Source organism: Thermobia domestica, chromosome 11 (genome assembly GCF_964235325.1).
Source record: "Thermobia domestica chromosome 11, izTheDome1.hap1.1, whole genome shotgun sequence".
Taxonomy (NCBI): domain Eukaryota; kingdom Metazoa; phylum Arthropoda; class Insecta; order Zygentoma; family Lepismatidae; genus Thermobia; species Thermobia domestica.
This window is the reverse complement of record NC_137464.1, coordinates 256,130,819-256,153,236: the sequence shown is the minus strand read 5'-3', so window position 1 is coordinate 256,153,236 and position 22,418 is coordinate 256,130,819. Positions and strand designations below refer to the sequence as shown.

Below are 22,418 nucleotides of genomic sequence, written 5' to 3'. Positions count from 1 at the left end.
CATTTTTACTTGACAGCTATAAGTTATGAATATTTTCATATAAGGTAACATTGGCTAAAATGCCATACTGCGTTACTCGTACGGATGGGCTAGGGTAACCAGACGTACTGATTTTCGCAGTACAGTACTGTTTTTCAAAGAGCTGTCCTGCGTGTTGCGAAGATGTCTAGGAAATCGAGAAATATCCTTCTTCTTTAAAATGTCCTGCGAAATGTCCAGAGTTAATTTATTTGCAATATCTTAATGTTTCATTCTTTATTCACAACATTTTGAATCAAACACACTCTTTTCCTGAATGATGAACCGCTGTGTTTTCTAACACTCCTCAGAAGACTAGGGATGGAGAACAATCAACAAACCATTTTTTACAATACATCGCTTTTACTGAGAAGGCCTTGTTGAGATATCGGTAAAGTAGGAAAGGTTTCTTATTGAACTTATGACAGTCATGCTAACCAAGTTAAATAGAAGTTCCTTTGTGCCGGTCTAAATTTTCTTTCATTTCTTAAAATAATACCACGCTTCGAAATTTATTATTATTATTGTTATTATTATTATTTAGCCCAACACGAACTTTGACTGTACGTTCATAAAATAAACCAATTTGTTATTCATCAAAGCATTTGGAGTTGTGTTTAATTCCTTTAATAATTTTGTTCAGTGCTTCTTCTTAACAAAAATGTTCATTAACTTAAGGTTAACATTAATTGAAATAATGATATGCGTATTGCCGACGCAGTAAGATATCATATACAGTACTATTATACTTGTGTCCTACTTTTCGATTGTTAGAATGTGGTCATCCTACGATGGGCACGAGTGAGTACGAGCGAGTATTCTTTGAAACTCGATTCGACTAAAAACAGACATCTTTGAACGCGATTCGAAAAATTTCCTCCAACTCGACTCGAATTCGGGTCGAGTCGAACCAAATCTGGTTTGTAGTTTCGAGTATTCTCTTCAAGTATCTTGCATAGACAATATAGGTTATCAATGATACTAGTACTACTACTAGTACAACTTTTATTATTATTATTAATAATAATAAATAATAATTATAATTATAACAACACTGTGTTTAAACATGAAAGAAACGCGGTCTGTGTTTGAATACTAAAAAACTAGTTGATTGCTAACCTCGGTAGTCGTGAATTCTAGGAGTCAAGGATATTGTTCACGAGCTTGTGAATTTGGGTTGAGGGTTTAGGTTGAGTATTCGGGCTCGAGCCAAACATTGTTAAAAGTTATAGGGCACTGGCCAAATATCTTCAAAACTGTTCGGCCCGGGTTTACAATTGTAAACAACTTGAGCAGCTGGGCTCACAGCTCACTCACTATGGACCCGAACCGAGAAGTGAGCCGAGCCAACAGCTCACCGAACCGTGTCAGCAAGAGCCTTCGGCCCAGATGAGCCGAACCGAGCAGATGGTTCATCCAACCAAGCCAGCTCGAGCCAATGGTTCACCCCAAGCGAACCGGCTCGAGCCATCGGCTCAGTTATTACTTCCCAACTGAGCTTCTTATTAAAAAAGTCTCTTGTGGTCTCGATATCGAGACGAGAAGACATGCGAGCATGTTTCCTCTAGTGAGCAACATTAAAAGTATTCCATATTACTACTTAGCTTACATTTCTCATGGCTTTCGCTTTCTAGTGGAATCAGGCCATGATTTCAAAACGACTTAAAACGTAGTAATAATAATAATAATAATAATAATAATAATAATAATAATAATAATAATAATAATAATAATAATAGTAATAATAATAATAATAATAATAATAATAATAATAATAATAATAATAATAATAATAATAATAATAATAATAATAATAATAATAATAAATATAAGTATTCCATACATATAGAAATGCTTTTGACCAAGCACACAAGAAATTATATTTTGTCCATTTAGCACTATCATTCTTTTGTCACTCACAATTATTAATATTCATATAGTAAATATCTTATAATTCTTATATTTTAAAATCAATTGACAGGTCTCTGATGCTTTTATGAGAAATAAATATTTGGTTTTATAGATACTACGCAGTGGGGATGATCGTGCGTCGTTTCGGTCCTATGCCGTGTCGATCCTGTGCCGTGTCGATCCTGTGCCGTTTCGTTCCTATGCCGTGTCGATCCTGTGCCGTGTCGATCCTGTGCCGTGTCGATCCTGTGCCGTTTCGTTCCTATGCCGTGTCGGCTCTATGCCGTTTCGATCGTACGTATTCTATGCATATAACTTGCACAGGCATAGAATCGACAGGAGTTTATAATTTGTAAGAGCAAAGATTAAACAGATAATAAAAATATTATTTTTTAGGCACATGATTAAAAGTTAAATTATTTCAGAGCAGCGGCGTGAGAGCAAAACGGCACAGGATCGACACGGCATAGGATCGACACGGCATAGGACCGAAACGGCACAGGATCGACACGGCACAGGACCGAAACAGGTTTCTGAGCTGAATTGTCGGTCGTATGCCGTGTCGATCCTGTGCCGTGTCGATCCTGTGCCGCATCCCCGTTAATGGGACACACGCCATAGGCCTACGTGCGTAGAGACCACCTTCTCGAAGGCGATTGCGGACCGTTTGAGTGGATATTGTGCGTCCTGTTGTTGTTCGGAAGACTCGCGGCAACAGAGTTGTATTCTGACGTCGGTTTCGACGGGCTGTTAACAAGAGATAACGATCGTCTCTGGCTTTGGTTCCTGTCCTTGTCTTCTTCGAACACTTCCAGTTGTTTGAAATCGATTCCTGAATCGGGAAATCACACTCTGTGCCACTCCTATGGCATGGGCCACCTCCTGCCATGACTGACCAGCTTCCAACCTCATTGAGGGCCGCGGTGGCTCAGTGGTAGAGCGTTCACCTCTGGTGCTTGGGGTCCCGGGTTCGATCCCAGCCCCTGCCAAGTGAACTTTGTGGTGTACAAACACCGTGTGCGTGGGTTTTCTCAAGGTTCTCCCGTTTCCTCCCACTTTCTTCATTCCACCCTTTCACTCATCTCTCATCATCACCGTCTCATTTAGCCTAACCGGCATAACCGTGGGACGCAAAACAAAGATTTTTTCCCGGCCCGCATACAATTATAGCTTAATTTGCAAATCATCGCAAATGGAAGTGTCACCATCGCTATTAGTGACCGCGAAAACTATGGATTTGACACTAATATCGGTCATTTTGGATTACTTTTACATGTCTCAGTATCAGACCCCCCCCCCCCGGTGACCACCGGCCCGAATAGGGTGAATTTGTATGTTAATGTGATCAGAGTTTCACCATTGATTTCAGTGACCGCGAAAACTATGAATTCGACAGTAATATCTGCCATTTTCTACCACTTTTACATGTCCCTGTAAGCGCACCCTGAGACCCCCTGGTTCGAACTTTGAAAAAAAAAAAAAAAAGATTCGTCTTGATCTGGGGCCTGGGCCAGAGTACCCCTGACTAAAATTTGGTAACTCTAGGTCCACTCGTCTGGTCCCCAGGCTGCATACAGACAGACAAACACAAACAAACTAATTATTTTATATATATTAGACTAGATAGATTCTTGCAAATTATGCCAGATTTTCATATTATCTTTCCGAACTAATTTTAAAGACCCGCTCCTACTTATATATATATATATATATATATATATATATATATATATATATATATATATATATATATATATATATATATACAGTATATCTATATTTATATCTATGTATATCTATATATGTATATAACAAACGCAGGAATTACACCCTAAATAACGCTCCTGGAGGACCCCTTTTCTCAAAAAAATTGCTGGGGAAACACTTGTAGAAACTTCAGTTTTCTTGCCAGACGATTACCGAGACCTGGTAGAAAAAAAAAACCTTCTTTAGCGATCGAATTAAAAAAAAATAGTTCTCCTCAGGTTAGTATTCACTGAGAATATTGTTATAAAATTTAAATTTTATGGGTAAATCAGTAGACTTTGAATACATCCATATCGTATCCATTGAGTTGCGAAATAGTGTCGCAGATATGGGCGGTCGAAGAAAATTTTCTAGGGGGCATCTTCAATGTTTGCTATATTAGTCTTGCATTTAATATGCATGGTTTGTTATATTACGTATACGTGAGCCAGGTAGGTTCATTCTTATCAAACACGGAGATTATGAAGGTGTAGATCTACTGTACAAAATATAATAAAAACATCTCTTTCGGATTTCTATCATCCCGCAGTCCAACCCCGAGACGGAAACATAAGAGATAGGCTTTTTGTTTTTAAACAAGATAACGTGCCTAGCGAATGCTTTACATTGTGAAGATTATATTAGTGAAAATTAAACGAATACAATTTTACAACTTAATATACATATCACTAAATGTTGAGCTCCCCGTTGCTATGTGCTTAGCGTATGCGCCTTTCTCGAATGATTCATGGTAGGAGCTCGTGTTTCAAATCCGACGTTAAACTGTATGTTCACGTCTTGTAGAGCTTTGCTCCTGAAAACGACGCTAAACTATAATCTAATTTAATATTACTAAATATTAAAAAATAATGACTTACCAAGGTGACGTCAATTTGGCAGTCATCAAATAAATTTTATACTTTCACTTAATCCAGTGGATATTAATATAACAATTACAAGACATTCGCGCATATAAATACTCAGAAACAAGTACATACACACGTATACATACACAAATATGAATCCTTCAAATCTATTTACATGTGGTAGACTGCGCTGCATCAAGCAATGTTATCTTCGTCATCATCTTCTCATGTATCTGCATTATTTGATTCATCCACAGATTTGTTATTTGTACGCATCATTCATTTTTGCATTTTCGGGAGGGTTCAGGGTTCTTTCTTCATTTAAAGAGTCGGTTCTCTGTATTGGAAAGAGAATCAGGGGAGGAAGGGGGAATTTATACTTTAAGGCTGTTGCTACCTCTTCGCTGAGTCGAGTTTTCCCCTATCTAATAACATTGGAACTTTTTTCGTGTTTTTCCCAGCAAGCAATGAACAAATCCTTATAAAAATTTGCATAGAGTCAGGTCGATAATAAAGGATTCGTTATATGAGCTTATAATTTTACTAAAAGCCTCCAATTAAGTTATTCATTCCCCCTTTTTTTTCATGTGAAGATTTGCAACAATGCGATCTCTGCTTCTCCCTGTTTGTATTAGCAGCGTCAGGGAAATTCGGGCTAGCCATTTAAAACAGGTTTTTAAACTCTGTCCATATCACATCTGTGGAATAAAATTTTCTAGCCCTCTCGTCCTTTTCGAGGACAGATTTATGGCACTGAGAAGGAGGGGGCGCTCTTTATTTTCTTTGCTAAACCTATTGCTTTTAGTATATTCGTCTAGTCTCATTCGGAGTTCTTGTGGTTACTTTCAAACATAGCAAGATGCCTCTTGCATCTCATGTATTTCAGTCTTATACTTGGTGATTGGTTATACAAATATAAATTAGCAGACGATTGTAATAGCAGATAAATTTCCTGTGTGGGGGCCGCGGTGGCTCAGTGGTAGAGCGTTCATCTCAGTTGCATGGGGTCCTTGGTTTGATCCCAGCTCGCGCTAAGTGAACTTTGTGGTGGACAAACATCGTGTGCGTGGGTTTTCTCGGGGTTCTCCTGTTTTCTCCCACTTTCTTCATTCCACCATTTCATTCATTACTTATCATTACTGTCTCCTTTAGCCTAACCGGCATAACTGTGGGACGTAAAACTTACAGATTTAATTTTATTTTCAAATTTCCTGTGTGAAATAATAATAATAATAATAATAATAATAATAATAATAATAATAATAATAATAATAATAATAATAATAATAATAATAATAATAATAGAAAATTCTTGGCACAAGAGATTGTAACGAGCAAGGAATATCAGTGCGGCTTGGCACTAGTAATTTAGTTAAAATTTGTGGTCACCACATCGGTTTCTCCTTGCCGGTGTTTCCTTGACCAGAGACTGGCCGCGCTGCCGACACCAGTGGGGTTTTCACATTGAAAACATCAGCGCTCTTTGACTTTTGTAACCTCACGGAAACAGGTAAACCAGTGGAGATAGCATTTTGGAATAATTATATATATATCCCGTATTCAGGAGGATCTAGGGGTTCGCCCCCCTAAATTTTCGCTGGCCTCCCTAAACTTTTCACGGTAGGCTTGCAAATGAAATATAATATGGTGATAAACTATGATATGGTTGGATCGGGCTCCCCTAACTTCAGCCGCCCCCCTACATTTTTGGACTGGCTACCGGCCTGTGTATATGTATTTGAAACTGTGAATAGTAGTATAGAATGTTTATGCTAAATAATAATAATTTCATTTTTACCACATACGAAGGAAATTTAGAAATAAACTTTTTTGTTACACAAATGTGTTCTTAGCGTGAATGCTGTCGAATTCTATTCCTAATGATGACAGATTTTTTGGTGTTGTTTCAGTATCGTGAGGCAACTGGGAAACTGAAGAACTGACCACACATTACCCTTCTAACAGAGCACATTTGTAGGGAAAGTGAAGTGTAATATCAGGGATTCTTTTACTAAACAGGAAAACATCTATACATAATGAAATATGTAGTGTTAATGTAGATACAAACGTCATTTTCTTGGTAACGTCTTTTCTTGGTTATTACTTTTCGAAATATGAATAGGGACTTATTTCTTGGTAACAGGGAATAGGGACTTATTAGTGTTACCTGCTAATAATAACCTTGTAACTTACGCATTCAAAACAAATAAGAAATATTTATTTTCCAGATGGTGAACGCGAAATTTCATCTATAGCTACAACAGATATATATATATATACCTATATCTATATCTATATCTATCTATCTATCTATCTATCTATATATATATATATATAGTACACCACACATTAACAGAATAATTTTAATTTTATGCATTATTTTTTCATGCTTCATTTTAAAATATAGGGCTTTTTTTTGTTGAGGTACACCAATTTGTCGTTGTTATAGACCCTACATATTAAACTAAAGCATTACCGTATGAGTATAAAAATATGTGATGGAATACTTCGTTACATCAAGCCACAACATTATGTAAATGAAGTTATTAAAAAAATAATAAACAAGCAGTATAATCAAAATACTAAATATCACCGAAGCACTATTCACAATTTAAATATCTATGAGCATACTCCAAAATCCCTGGTAAGTTTCTACATTGAAAAAAAAGTAAACAAAATTCACAAGGCCACGCTAAACATAAATACAGGAAAAGTTAAATAAAAAAAAATGTTATCAGTAAAATTTCTACTCTTCCCCTCCAAAATTATGTCTCAAATCAAGTAAGTAACTTGCTTAAATTATACTGGTCTACGACTTTTTAATTTTGTTGATAAGTGGTCAAAGTTACACTCGAAGTATTGACTTCAATCAATACAAATAAATCAAACAAACACTAATATTTCACATTTATTTATACAATGAGTATGTCATAGTTTTTTAAAAAAACAATTTTCATTTCATGTATAAATTTTAAAGAAATAATTCGGTTTCAAATGTTACTTTCACGCAAAAAAAAAAAAAAAAAAGAAAAAGAAAAATATACTATGGTAAATTAAAGTGAGATTACAGTGTTACGTTAGTTCAAATAAGATATTAACGAAATTTTGCGGACAACTCTCGAAACTTATCTCAGAAGCAACTTTAAAAATTGACAAAAGTTATAGATATACTTCATGAGTGAGTAAAGAAAGAATACAAATGTAGATTAAAAAGAGATCTTTTTAAAAAATCTGCAGTTAACAGGAATATAGTTAAATCTAAAAGATTCTATAAAATAGATTTAAACAAATCTTCAATCAGATCAATTGATTCCCTAAATTTTCTTTGTATCACCTTATATATAAATATAAAAAATATATAAAAACAAGAATTTTAGGAATAATCCAAAAAATGGATCAAAAGATAGCGATCTTGGCTAAGAATTATAAAAATGATCCAAAAAGTGCATAAAAAGATTGCGATCTTGCCAAATAATTAGTTTTTGGATCAGGGGCCACAAAAGTTAGCAACGGTTCCTAAATCGAGTTTTCGTATTTTCTACGGAATTAGCACATCATACTGAGTAAATTGTTAGTTTGGGTTTGGCTACACTACCTGTAGTTCTCCAGATATAAGGCGTACAAGAAAATGTTTGATTGTATGAAATATATTGGATTTTTTGGATCAGGGTTCACAAAATTTTTGAATGGGCCCTAAATCGAATTTTCGTATTTTTTACGGAATAAGCACATCATGCGGGCTAAATTGTTACTTTTTGGTTTGGCTATACTATATGTAGTTCTCAAAATATGGAACGTTCAAGAAAATGTTTGAATGGGTGAAATATATATTGATTTTTTTGGATCAGGGCCCACAAATTTTTTGAATGGCAGCTGTTTTTTTTTTTTTTTTTTTTTTACGGAATAAGCACACCATGCTGAGTAAATTGTTAGTTTTGGTTTGGCCACACACTTTGTAATTGTCAAAATATGGGGCATACAAGAAAATTTTTGATTGAATGTAATATATTGAATTTTGTGGATCAGGGCCCACAAAATTTTTGAACGGTCCTTAAATCGAGTTTTTGTATTTTTTACGCAATAAGCACATCATACTAAGTTAAGTCATAGTTTGGGTACGCTATATGTAGTTCTCGAGATATAAGGCCTACAAGAAAATTTTTGTGTGAAATAGATTGCATCTTTTGATCCAATAGGGTCTAAATGTATACAATATATATTGGTGTTGTTGTCCATTATTATGTTTGATCTAATCTATAGTTGACTGGTAATATGTACTATTTTGAACACTATTCGTTGTTACAAACGATACACTTTATTTTAAATTGAAATATAATAAATAAAATACAAATAATTCTCTTAGCAAGATACGTCACTATAAAAGTAGCTTTTCTTTTAGCAGTATAGAAGTTTATTATAAATACCTCATATATAGATAAAATGGGCACTGGAGTCAAGAAAGGTATGTCTCTTCATGTTTTGAAAAATGTAATACTACTACTACTACTACTACTACTACTACTACTACTACTACTACTACTACTAATAATAATAATAATAATAATAATAATAATAATAATGATAAAGTGACATTCGCTTTCGTATACATTAAAAGTATCTTTATTCAATAGAGACAGTTTGCTTCTAATTGCTTATAACTGTCTATACTTGACGGGGGGAAAAGCTAATGTAAAGAAGAATGGATCTGTTCTCGCTGTGTTTATTTTTTTCTGCTTTCAGGAAAAAAAAGTACTCCAACGCCTCCTCACTGAAATGCCATAAATATGTCATTGTTGAAAAGGGTCCCCTCACAGCTGTGGACAATGTTGAAACTTCAAAGTAACCCTCAGTTACTCGCCGCAACCTGCTAGAAGAGAGACCGCAGTGTCGTCAATGCGTTGTTGCAAATCTTCACATGAAAAAAAAAAAGGGGTGAATGAATAACTTAATTGGAGGCTTTTAGTAAAATTATAAGCTCATATAACGAATCCTTTATTATCGACCTGACTCCATGCAAATTTTTGTAAGGATTTGTTCATTGCTTGCTGAGAAAAACACGAAAAAAGTTCCAATGTTATTAGATAGGGGAAAACTCGACTCAGGGAAGAGGTAGCAACAGCCTTAAGAATGGATAACATTTTAAGAAATATATACAAAACATGCCGCTTCCGACGCAGCACTGAAGCATTTCTTTTAGCGGTCATACCCCCTCCCCTCTCAAGTTGTAAAGTGAGAAAGGACTGAAACATCCCAGACACTCAGGTTTCAGTTGACAATAATAAAACTATGGGTAAGTAAACATCTTGTACAGTCACGTTTTGCTTATTTTTGAACATTTCTGTGAATTCAACAATACAACAGCGGAAATACTAACTGGTTTTATTACTCCAACCATCGCTTCAACTAAGGGATAATTCCCAACGGTCAGTGAGCCATCTAAATTTTCGTTCTTTTTCTGTTCTCCAGAGGAATGAATGAGATTTTGCCAAGATGCTAAAGTCAAGATGTTATATGCTAAATGGGAGTGAATTATGCTAGATCTAGCACCAAGATGCTAGATATGGCTTCACTGGCGGGCTTCGATATCTACAGACCTTTCTGTCAAAGCAAAAAAAAAAAAAAAAAAAAAAGCACAATAGTTTCGATAACATATGTGTGATCCTTCGGTAGGCTACACATCTGGTAAGAAGCTCATCCCAAAGAGTAGTTTGGATAAAAGACTCGTAGCCGGCTTGTATAGATAATTGAATTCAAATATTCAAGTATCCATTTACTGAATGCCCATATCGTGTATGTATGCATTTGCATGCATTATTTAATAAGTAAATAAAGTACACACACAATTAATTATGTCAGTGATAAACGGTGTTTATTGAAAAAAAAACCTTACCAAACAATGAAGATTAATCTTAGACTGGAGAAATGGTTATCCTTCGTTTTCATTATCATTTGGCCATGAAACAAACGCCTGACAGATGTACAACCCCTATATACAACTATGTGATGTTGGAATATATAACTCGTAGGGTATGATGCTTTACTTTTTCAGAAATTTCAGTACTTCTAGTGTAATGAAATCTTTAGTTTTACGTCCCACGGTTATGGCGGTTAGGCTAAAGAAGACGGTGATGATGAGAAATGAATGAAATGGTGGAATGAAGAAAGTGGAAGGAAACGGGAGAACCACGAGAAAACCCACGAGCATGGTATTTGTCCACCACAAAGTCCACACGGCGCGATCTGGGATCGAACCAGGGACCCCATGCACCGGAAGTGAACGCCCTACCACTGAGTCACCGCGCCCCCACAGTACTTCTTGTATACCCCTATAAATGTAATAAAGAACTAATGGCCATGTTTTTTTTTATATAAAAATATTCAATTAGAACTGGACAATTTACATAAAATTTGGAATCGACAAATGAAAACGGCACGTTTCTAGCACTTGTGGGTTTGAGATCTCATTGTTGAAAGGATAGTAGACAAACATATAAACTTTTCTGTGAGGAGAAACATATACGCGTAAATCTAGTATTTTAATATATAGATAATAATTGGAATAGTTTTATTTTCGAGTGCTATTTTTTAATATTCGCAATATTGAAATTTTTGAACTTAAATTTTTCGCGTGTTTGAAAAAAAAAAAGAGAGATATCATTACTAGTAAAATTAACCTAATACAAACATATTTATTTTTTTCAATTTTTCCGGAAAATCGAAAAAAAACGTTTTTTTTAAAAAAAGTTCAAAATTTCCGGAAATTTGACAACACTAGTTCAGGCACACTTGTACTTTGCCCAGCATTAAACTCTGATCTTAGTTCCGACGCAGTTCGCCGCCTGTTCTGTTTTACCAGTCTGCCCAGCCTGCGACGTTCGACATCTGTAATGAGGTGGGGGCACCCAACCCCTCGACATTTAGACGTCTTTTCCCCTTGGTTTCGCCACTTGCTGAAGACAACCACCATAGCACTCCTCGAACACCTGACAAGTCCTGCAGTTTCCGAAATTCTCGTGCCGAGTGTTTCTGATCGAGCACTTTCTTCAAAATAATATTAAAAATTATAGAAAAATTTTCGAGACATTCGAGTCGAGTCGAGATTTTTACCAGCTGTCTCGACTCGACTCGAGTCTCGACTCGAAAATTCGAGTCGAGAAATACGTTTGTCTCGACTCGTCTCGAATTTTACAGAGTGTGTCTCGACTCGAATCTCGACTCGAATTCGAGTCGAGTCGAGTCGAGATTCGAGACATGTCTCGACTCGTGCGCATCCCTATACAGGTGTATGTTGATAAAATTTCGTTGGCTAACTCAGTTTGTCTTCTCGTCCAGGGATAAATATAGCAAAAGAGGGATTTGTTTTTCACCTTTCAGTAGCTTCAGGCGTGGTGGCTCAGTGGTAGAGCGTTCATCTTTTGTGCATTTTGTTCCTGGTTTGATCCCAGCTTGCGCCATGTGAGCTTTTGGTGGACAAACACCGTGTGCGTGGGTTTTCTCGGGGTTTTCCCATAACCTCCTACTTTCTTCATTCCATCATTTGATTCATTTCTCTTCATCACTGTCTCCCTTAGTCGCGGTGCATAAACGTGGGACGTTAAACTAGATATTTTATTTCATTTCAAAACATATTAGTGGTGTTCTTCTTCCCAAACTATAGAGAAATGTAGTACTGAAATCCGTAATTCCGTACACCATAGGTGCCGATTTCATGGGTATGGCCTTGGCTCCGAAGCTCAAGCATCCGTTGAAAATTTTTAATGTGTGCTCATAAAATTAATATTGAAATAACATTTTCATGACATTGACAAAAACTCAGTGCATGTGACCGCAAGTTTGATTTCATGGGCAGATGCTTATACGTTGAATAATTGTTTATCAATGTAACTTTTAGCCTCCTTAGGTATACGGCACATCGAAAATTGAGCGATATAATATTATACAACAATAAGTAATTCACATTCACAAATGAGAGTGATTTTGTACAGCTATTTTCAATAATTTCTGTTGACATTATTTTGTATTTCTAATATAGGTCAAAAGTATTTATATAAATTGAGTTTAAACAAAAGACATAGGCAATCGAGTAATTTTCAATTTTCATTCAAATTATTTTAAAATGTTAAGAGGCTTGATTTTAATCATTATTACTTTAATTTTATGTCTCTCTTTTTTGGCAAATATTGCTTTGCTGAACATATCATCATCATAGCTATTCTGCCATTATCGGCAGATGACTTGCTGCAACTAAGAAGCTTCGATGTACGCTTGTCCTCAGCTAGTCTCTTCTTGACGTAGCAATTTTCTGTTTTAATACCTTCCTTCAACTAGTCTCGTTCCCCTCCCTCTCTTTCCTTCCACCATACTCTCTAGCACGTCCCTCATAATACAGTTCCTCCTCAGCCAATATCTCAACCAGTGCCGCTTCCTCCTCTTAATTACTGTACATCTAAAATTCTTCTTTTCTCCCCTGCTGCTACTAGTTCTAACAACTTCTCATTCGTTTTCTGTTCAACTGAGCTAATTCTCTCCTTTTATCTCCATGGCCACGTTTCGAAAGCCTCCATTTTTTCACCGCTTTTGCGTAACGTCCATGTTTCTGTCTCATAGAGAACATATTAGAATCTGGAAAACAAAATCTCAATATTTAATTGGAAGTTTGTTCAATACAAAGATTAGGTAATCGTGATTGAAAAAACTCTGACGCCTTTAGAGTGTAGCCTAAAAGTAATTTTGAAATTCATGATATTTCAGTAATCTGTGTCATCTTGATTTACTTTCATGCATCTCAGGGGTAGCCTCCCCAGTTTGTGAATCAGTGGGGTAATGAATCTGTTAAAAAATATTTTTAAAAAATTACGAAACGTTGTGATTTATAAGTAGTGAAGCGTGGGCACCCATTGAAACAAAAATAAAGGTTGTTGTACACTATCATCATACACGAAGATAAACTATTACATTTAGAAACATACATTGTACTTCTGTTAGTATTGGTACATAGAAGAATTTATAATCCCCTCTATCTTGAGTAAAATTTACCTATGGAAAACTTGAGATATCTTAAATGCAAAACTTGCAAGACTCTTGCATGCAAGATCAAGACTGGGTGTGCAAGACCGAGACCAAGGGTTCCAGTGCAAGACCAAGACTAAGACCAAGACCTTGGTCTTGCATTTGCTCATCACTAGCTAGAAACAATTTAAGTATAACAATTCATATTTTTATAAAAATCAAGTTTTGAGGCTTACAGAAATGTCTTTAACGTAAAAATACCTTAAACAATGTTTTCAACGAATTTTTGAAAAACTCTCTCTCCCTAAAAAAAAAAAAAAAAAATCCATCTACTAAAAATTGTTACCGGAAAATTCTTTAGAAGGGAGTCCTAATCAGTCCACAGAGGAAATTCGGGAAAATGCAACATCAGTATGGACGCTATAAAAAGAAAAAACAACAGGCATTCAAAATTGGAAGAAATAATGGCAACGGTGTATTAATAATAGAGCGGAGTACTTCGAAGGAGATAATGGTTGAAAGTTTGTATAATGAGCAATAAAGGAAGAGCAGCAAAATTTCGGTCTTTTTTGAACACACCTCGTATTCTTTCTTCGCAGTTACAGAATCTGTTGTTTTAAATTCAGAACACTGCAACACAATATTATAAGTGTACATAGTATTACATTCTTTTATCACCTAGGAATATATATCCTTACATTTATCACTTACAAGTACATAAAGGCTTGGGTTATTTGGTAAACCAATAAGAAAAGTTGTTATCACAAGAACATTTTTAAGTTTACGATAGAACAGCAATATTATCATTTTAACTACGTTGTAACACATATATACATATGCAGCAGACGCTTTATCACTTGCTAAAAACTGGATACGATACTTTTCCTTCAAGAATTGCATTCGTATTTAACTCTTTGCGAATAGAGTTTTAAATAAAGGTCCTGCCGGGGCTAGGTCGGCAAAATAGGGTGAGTGATGCACAACAGAAGTGGTGTTTGACAGATAATTTGAAACTTTTTTCACTTAGGATTTGATAGTCAGGTTCTATACTTAAAACCAGTTAGGTTTCAGTCCTCAGCAACCTCTCAAACAGTTAAACGAGAATTTTCACTAATTATAGCGCACACAATCTCAGCCTGTTGGTAGTCTGTTGATGTGAAAGGTCGTCCAATTCTGGGACCTTTGACAACTGAACTTTTACCCTCCTTAAAACGCCTAAACCAATCAATCATAGCACTGGTTTGGCTTATGCAGTCATTGTTCTATGCTTGGTTAAACATTTCGAATTTTTTCGTGAAAGTCTTTCCTAGTTCTACTCAAAATTTCACACAAGCGCGCTGGTCCTCCAAAGCTTTCATTCTTGATTTTTACTAATCCAACGAGCAGGTTTATGCACGACATCAGTCAGTGTGTTCTTACTCGACATCTAACACATAGATAGGAACTCAATAAAAAGTGATCTTTTACCAAGATATGCTGCTACGCGCGCACGGTGATTGAATCCCGCTACTTACAGATTAGATCTTTTTTGAACATACTTCGAAATACTGTAGTGTACTGCATAATAGGATTGTAATAAGGAAACCCGAGAGCATAAGATTGTGTGTATATTTATACATAGACGTACCTAAAGGAACGGTTTCAGTTAGTAAATTTGTGGTCGATTCTGTCGAAGTGACGTCTCTTTCGATTTCGCCGGCTGTGTAAATGGAAGTTAGTCTGAATCGACTATTGATCGAACACTACAAATCGATTTTCAACGTAAGTGAAATATATTTCATTATCTGCGGTTGATTTGATCTGACTGACCAGTGCAGTAGGTTACATTGTCTAATAAAAACATCTGTTGTAAGAAAAGTTCGGTGAGAAACGGCAAAGTAAAAATGAAAATGAAATAAGCCTATTTCAGTTTTACATCCCACGATTATGCCGGCTAGGCTAGAGGAGACGGTGATGATGAAAAATGAATGAAATTGTGGAATGAAGAAAGTGGGATGAAACAGGAGATCCCCGAGGAAATCCATGCACCTGGCCCTGAGGCTAAGGGAGACGGATGGGATGATTAAGGTATAATCGTAAGCAGGTTATATAAGTAATTTTTGTGGACGCTCTGTATATTTTGGAAAGAGAAACCATTCTTAGATTTATACTTTATTTTTTGCGACGCAAATAATTTCTTTTCTTCGATGGGAACTGCTAATATCTCAATTTCACTCTTACGAATTCGAACAAGAGCCTTTCATCGTTCACCAATGCATATATGTGGAACATTTTCTTGGATACCTCAGTGTTTCTTCTTTACTCATTAATATGCAAAGACTACATTCTATAGTTATTTGGAATTAAATTAAGTGTTTTCTTTAATCACTTATAGTAATACTTAGCATGGCAGATGCGGCATAGCCAGACTGTCGCCTGGCAATATTGTTCAGCCACTTTTTATCTAGAAGCTCTCATGACCAAGTTATCGTCGTTTCCTTCTACATTGTGGCCAGTGAACTGTGAATTAACGCAGATTGTTTCAACATTTAATTTGAATATCCATACAGGTGGTTTAACCTGATCACATTTTAAAATGAACTGCCAACAATGACCAGTCGGTCAACCCAGCTCGTACCTGGAGCACCTTAACTCTAGGAGTTTTCTCCGAGTGTTGATACTGCCAACATGTTCGTTGAATTCGCTATAGAATTAAGTAAAGGGGCATAAGCCAAGTAGCCGCCCAAGGACTTGTACAGTGGCTATCCCCCATTTAGTGAAGTTCCGGGTCCGCTAACCCAGTGCGAACCAGTATTCCATGGATACTTCACCTTGGATTTTTCGTGAATTCTCAGCGTAGCAGCAAGGAATCTACGTCGTGAGGTTACCTTCAATGTTACCCTACAGTGCTAACTCCAGTGCATTAGTTAGTAGTGTGAGAAAAATATTTGTGATGAACTTCCAAATACAATATTTCATTCATCTATATACGTGATACAATTTTAAAGGGCTATAACGTTGTGGTCAGTGTTTAGTGTTGTGATTGTTTTCCCTCCTACAAACTTTTTTTTTTTTTTTTTTTTTACACATAGTGCATTTAATAAATAAACATAGTATTATTTCATTTAATGTGTTTTCGTTGCATGTATGCATAGTATTTTTGTGTGTCGTGGTCTGAGCGATCATTTGAATTTCCGTGAGGATTTCGAGACGAAACATCCGAACCTCTCGGTGCCTTATGCTCATTTCATTAGTGAGACCAGAGAGCGATCCGGGAAAAGTTCTGTAATCCCTTTTTGGAAATGTTCTTTTATGTCTGAAGGGTGTTCACTACAGCAAAATTAAACTGCAGCTAATTTTAGAGTTTTTCTGTAATATCTTCAAAACAAATAAAAATATTCGAAAAGCAGAAACGTAGTTAACTAGACAATACGATTTTGTATGTGATACCGTCATCACAATTCATCTATCTGATTTCGACTTGCAACTGTAGATAGATTTAGCATTTTTTTTTTTTTTTTTGCGAGGTCTGTAAATAGTGGCATACCAAAAGCAGATAGGTGAATTGAGGTAGTAGGTATCTCATGCAAAATCGTATTGTCTAGTTCACTACGTTTCTGTTTTTCGAATATTTTCTTTAATTTATTATGAAGATATTACAGAAAAACTATAAAATTAGCGGTAGTTTAATTTCGCTGTAGTGAAGACCCTTAACCAGGTAGGTTCAGATCTGAAAATACTCGTTGGTGGAACAGCAGGGGCAGATCCGGAAAGCGGTTACAAAGGCAAGTGCATGATGATGGAAGTATTGCTAGCATGAGAATGAGGGAGGAAACGGGAGTACTACGAGTAAACTTATAGACACAATGTTATCCATTAGAAACTTACTTGGTCGGAGATTGAACCAGGGACCCCATGGACCAGAGGTAAGCGCTCAACCAGTGAGCAAACGTGCCCCCGTGGCCGTTTTTAACTTCTGTTATAGTACCTTCCTCGATTGCGTGATTTATAAATCACCCTGTAGTAGAAAACAATATCTTCGTTAACAACGTGTTTCTACAGAAGGAAAAGGAATAGAGTTATATTTCTTGAATGTAACTACATAATATTTCGATAAATGGGAGTTCGTAAAAGAAAGCAAATTATAAACCAAATGAATCGCAGTACATTACGTAACGGTAATAACGCTTGCATTTAATACTTTTGCTTTTATTTGCTTTGCTGTGGTCATAGAAAACACCAACAGCGCCTCTAGTGGTCAAGTCCTAAGTGTTTTTGCAATCTATAGTATAGACACGTTCCTTCGCTCAACTTAATTTCACGCGAAAAATAAACGCAAACCTAAGAACGTTTTCCCCCGTGCATATATTGAGAAGTTAACAAGTGTGGTGTTCCCAGCTTGTTGTATTATGTGTGAGTTGTGTTTGTTACTTTAAATAAAATCTTTCACGAGAACTAATTTCAACAGAAAAACCAGTAAGTATATTTTATAAATGAAATAGTTTTTTTTAAAAAAAATAATTATAAGTTTTTACGTGTCTTTATCAAACACTTTGCTTTTCTTATTTTAAATATTGTCGTAATTTAATGGTAAACTTTGTTAAAATATTACTTTAACCCGTTCTGGTCCATAAGGATCGTAAGGCAGGTAGAACATATTTTTTTTATTTTATTTATTTAACAATCACCAGATACAGCTCACAGTCAGATGCCATTTTATATTGGATATCTAACAGTAGCGTACGCAGGAATTAATTTCGAGAGGGGTCCAAACTCAATATGAGGGAGTTTTATATTAAAACTCCTAAAATTGCCCCTAAAATTAGGCTAAATTTACACAAAAGTCGAAATTTTCGGGGGAAGGGGGGTTCCAGCCCCCAGGACCCACCCTCTGCGTACGTTCCTGATATCTAACAACAACAACAATGGAAAGGATTTGGGAAGGTATCGGCCAGTGCCTGTTTAGTAGGCACCATCCCGGCATTTGCCTGCTAGGACAGAGGAGAACCCCGGTAAACCCAACTGAAGATGATCGACAGTGGGAATCGAACCCACGATCTCAAGAATACGAAGCCAACGCTCTATCACTGACCTAATTCGCGCGGTATTTAGTCTAAATTTGATATGTAGATTCCAGAAGTCGTCATAACAAGTGTATCGATTCAACGCTTACCTAATGATAGCCTGGGATAAATATGTCCCTATAGTCAATAATAAAGCATTTTTATCTCGAACAAATAAGCATAAACAATTCTACGTATAACAAGTTCTCTTGCCACCTTTTTATACTTATGAATAGTATTAACAATTACAATGTTTGTGTGCTAATAAAGTTTTCTATATACTGTACTTCATAAAGCCATGAATAACTAGCAAAGGTTATAGAAGAACAGAGACAGAGTTTCAAACGATTATTCAGCAATTCGTGCTTATATTAATTTAAGCTAAAAATCCTTAGCTAATTCCTGAAGCGTTAACATCCAACACACGAAATTGAAACATTTTTATCGTTACGGTAGAAATTGTAGCCGCCCCTTCACATTGCCGGGTCACAACTATGAACATCACCAAGGCAACACGAGACGGTTCCAAATAGATTTAAAATTTATGTTGGCCTGGATATCGAAAGGTACGCTACCAAGTCCCCTGGTCGTGGTGCGCAGCAATGTGAAAGTGATCGGTAATATTCAGATGGTCTTCTGAAATACTGATGGCTATTAAATATAGCTGGAATGGCAGTTAACCGTTGATCAATATCACAAAAAAGAAAATTAGGATGATAGACGGGAATGAAGTACGTATGACTATAACGCCTCATACTACATGTCTCAATCAGGTTTTACAATTAATTATATGCCACAGACGTGAAGTCTTCAAAGAGAACAATACGCTACATACGCAATAGACAGGGCTCTATTGGCACCATGTGGCTAAATATTGCAGCGTTGCCTCAAATATTTAGTTTCACCGTGACTATTATAGTATCCTGAAAAACATGCATTAGCGACTATCGTTGTACTATGCTATTCGGACGCATCCGCCATCTGTACGCTTCACCATTATAGACCAGATATACTATCATCTGCCAAGAACAGTTACCTATTTTCACCTGCTTATTACTCATCTCGAAATACATATAAGTAAACGACAGAGAAGTACGACGTATTCAGATGATAAAATATTGTCTTAGGACAATTAAAAAAAAAAAAAAAAAAAAAAAAATGAGACAACTATGTCTCTTGGACGTCAAAGTTTTTTGTTTCTTGTGTATCGTATTGTCGCGTATACTAGCGGCACAATTAATTTTTGCCTTTTAAAAAATAAAAGTCGATGACAGTGTGGCCCTGATGTCGAGCTTTTCGATACAAGATAGCGTGGTAATTGGTTGATTGATTGGTTGTAGATTAGTGGGGGCGTACCCACGGGGGGACCACCGAGCCCGGAGCCGGACTACCCCAAAACTTCCTAATTCAAAATACATTTGTACACTTTCTTAATAAAACTATAGCTACTCGTTTAACAGCTAATATTTTGATCTTACACTTCATCTGTACTCTTTCTTTTATAAAAACAATTTAGTTCTATCATTTTTTCTTTGAAAATATAGATGGAAGCATTTAACAATTACTTATCGGGTACAGAATACTATCTGTTCAATGCTACATAAACGTAGTGATTTGTAATATTGGACCCTCAAGATTGGACTCCCCCAACAAAAAAAAAATTCTGGGTACGCGTCTGTAGATTAGCTTCCCTTTTTAGCACTGGGGCTATATGAGACATGGATTTACAATTCAAGATGAAATTTAAACCACTGCTAATGTTGTCACATTTAATTGCTCTCTTACTGGGAATCGAACCAGGACCCACGTGCTGCAAAGTTGCACACGGTAGCCACTGGATTAGCAATGACGGCCAACAATGGTAACTCATGCTTCAAGTATACACAGATATGGGTCGTAGTGGCTCAGTGATGGAGCACTCGTCTCTGGTGCGTGAAGTCTCAGGTTCGATCGCATGTCGAATCAAGTAGCCTTGGTGTGCGCGTGTTTTCTTGGGATTCTTCCATTCCGTTCCACACTCTTCAATCCATTTCATTCATTATCCATTATCACCGTCTTTCTTTGCTTCCGTGCATAATCGTAGGACGCAGCCTACCCCCTCCCTCCCAGTTTTTTGAGTGACAAAATTAATTCAAGCTATTATTTATATATTTTTAAAAGTTTATAGTAAACTCATGATATACCTATCATAGTCTGGGTTCTGGTTGGCCCCCAGTTTTTACCTTCTAAATCCGTCACTGGTAAGTTAAACTATTTTTTTAAAAAATGTATTTGTACCAAGTGCGGCTGTGTATCCCCAGATTAGTGCTTCTTGTGATTCGCGTACATAAGCCGCGACTTTAATTTTTGATTTTTTTTTTTTTTTTTGGAAAGTGCGGTTTATGCTTGCGTGTATGCCATATTTAAAATATGGAAACTTGTCACAATAAAATGCGAAAAGGAAAATGAAGGTATTTTGGGTTGGTCATGACTTGTATGTCTTTGGGTCGGTTTGGGTACAAAACCTCGCGGCCAGAACCTCGCGGTGACAACTTCGCGGACCAAAACCTCGCCTGGCCAAAACCTCGCCTCCCAAAACCTCGCGGCCCAAAATCTCGCCAGGCCGAAACCTCGCCTGGCCAAAACCTCGCCGCCCAAAACCTCGCGGGACAAAATCTCGCCGGGCCAAAACCCCACCTGGCCAAAACCTCGCCACCCAAAACCTCGCGGGCCAAAACCTCGCGCCCCAAAATATCGCCATACCCAAAATCTCGCCTGACCAAAATGTAAATGTTCCAACAGATGATAAGGATGACGGTATAAAAGACGCTGTTTCAGAAGAAGTATCACGGGTATTTGACCAAGTCCCGCTATACCATATGAAAATTCTATTTCTGTATTAGAGGATTTCAATGTGAAGGTAGGGCGACAGGATGTTTTAAAACTGGTTATAGGGAAAGAAAGTCTGCATAAGGAAAGTAATGACAACTAACGAGGTTAGTTTCGTGAACTTGGGAACATCCAAAAACTTAAAATTTTAACAAAAATCTAATAATATTTATGAAAATATGAAACAATATATGAGTTTTTACGACGTCCCTTGATTATGTCCTATAGGTTAAAGGAGACGTAGATGACCAGGATGAAGGAAATGATCGAATAAAGAAAGTGGGAGGAAACGGGAATAACCCGAGAAAGCCCACGCACACGATTTTTTGTATATTATTATTATTATTATTATTATTATTATTATTATTATTATTATTATTATTATTATTATTATTATTATTATTATTATTATTTGTAATGTGGAATTGCATATTAGGAAACACATTGGGTAAATTTTAAAGAAAAGTTTCATTCGCGGCGAGGTTTTGGCACGGCGAGATTTTGGGCGGCGAGGTTTTGACCCGGCGAGATTTTGTCCCGCGAGGTTTTGGGCGGCGAGGTTTTGGCCCGGCGAGATTTCGTCCCGCGAGGTTTTGGGCGGCGAGGTTTTGGCCACGGGAGGTTTTGGCCCGGCGAGATTTTGTCCCGCGAGGTTTTGGCCGGCGAGATTTTGGGGGGCGATGTTTCAGCCGCGAGATTTTGTCCGTATACCCTTTGGGTCATATACCTATTTCCAATGGTAGCGTATCCTCAACGGTGGAATTAGTGTCCTGCACACTCGCAGCCCAGAGGATAAGTCAAGGGAGCCCTGATCGAGTACTTTAAGGATTTTAATTGTATTTTAAAACAAATAAATAAATATGAGAAAGAAGCTTAAAATAGATAAAGTAAATAATTTGTAGAGTAAATCGATGTAAAGTAATATTATCACAATTCACATTGGAAAAAGTTCCTCTAA

General features: G+C 36.5%; 1 protein-coding gene across 2 annotated transcripts in view; it reads left to right on the top strand.

Annotated features, from left to right (window-relative positions):
• The window catches only part of LOC145664959 (sodium-independent sulfate anion transporter-like), a 398,697-nt gene that overhangs the window by 129,154 nt on the left and 247,125 nt on the right, over nucleotides 1–22,418 (top strand). Inside the window, exon 1 of one of the 2 annotated variants that reach the window (XM_081732101.1) lies at nucleotides 17,898–18,005. The exons of the other annotated variant lie outside the window; for it this stretch is intronic. The gene's annotated coding sequence lies outside the window, so the exon portion shown is untranslated. Of the gene's footprint in view, nucleotides 1–17,897; nucleotides 18,006–22,418 lie in introns of those variants that run through there. 2 annotated transcript variants of the gene reach the window in all.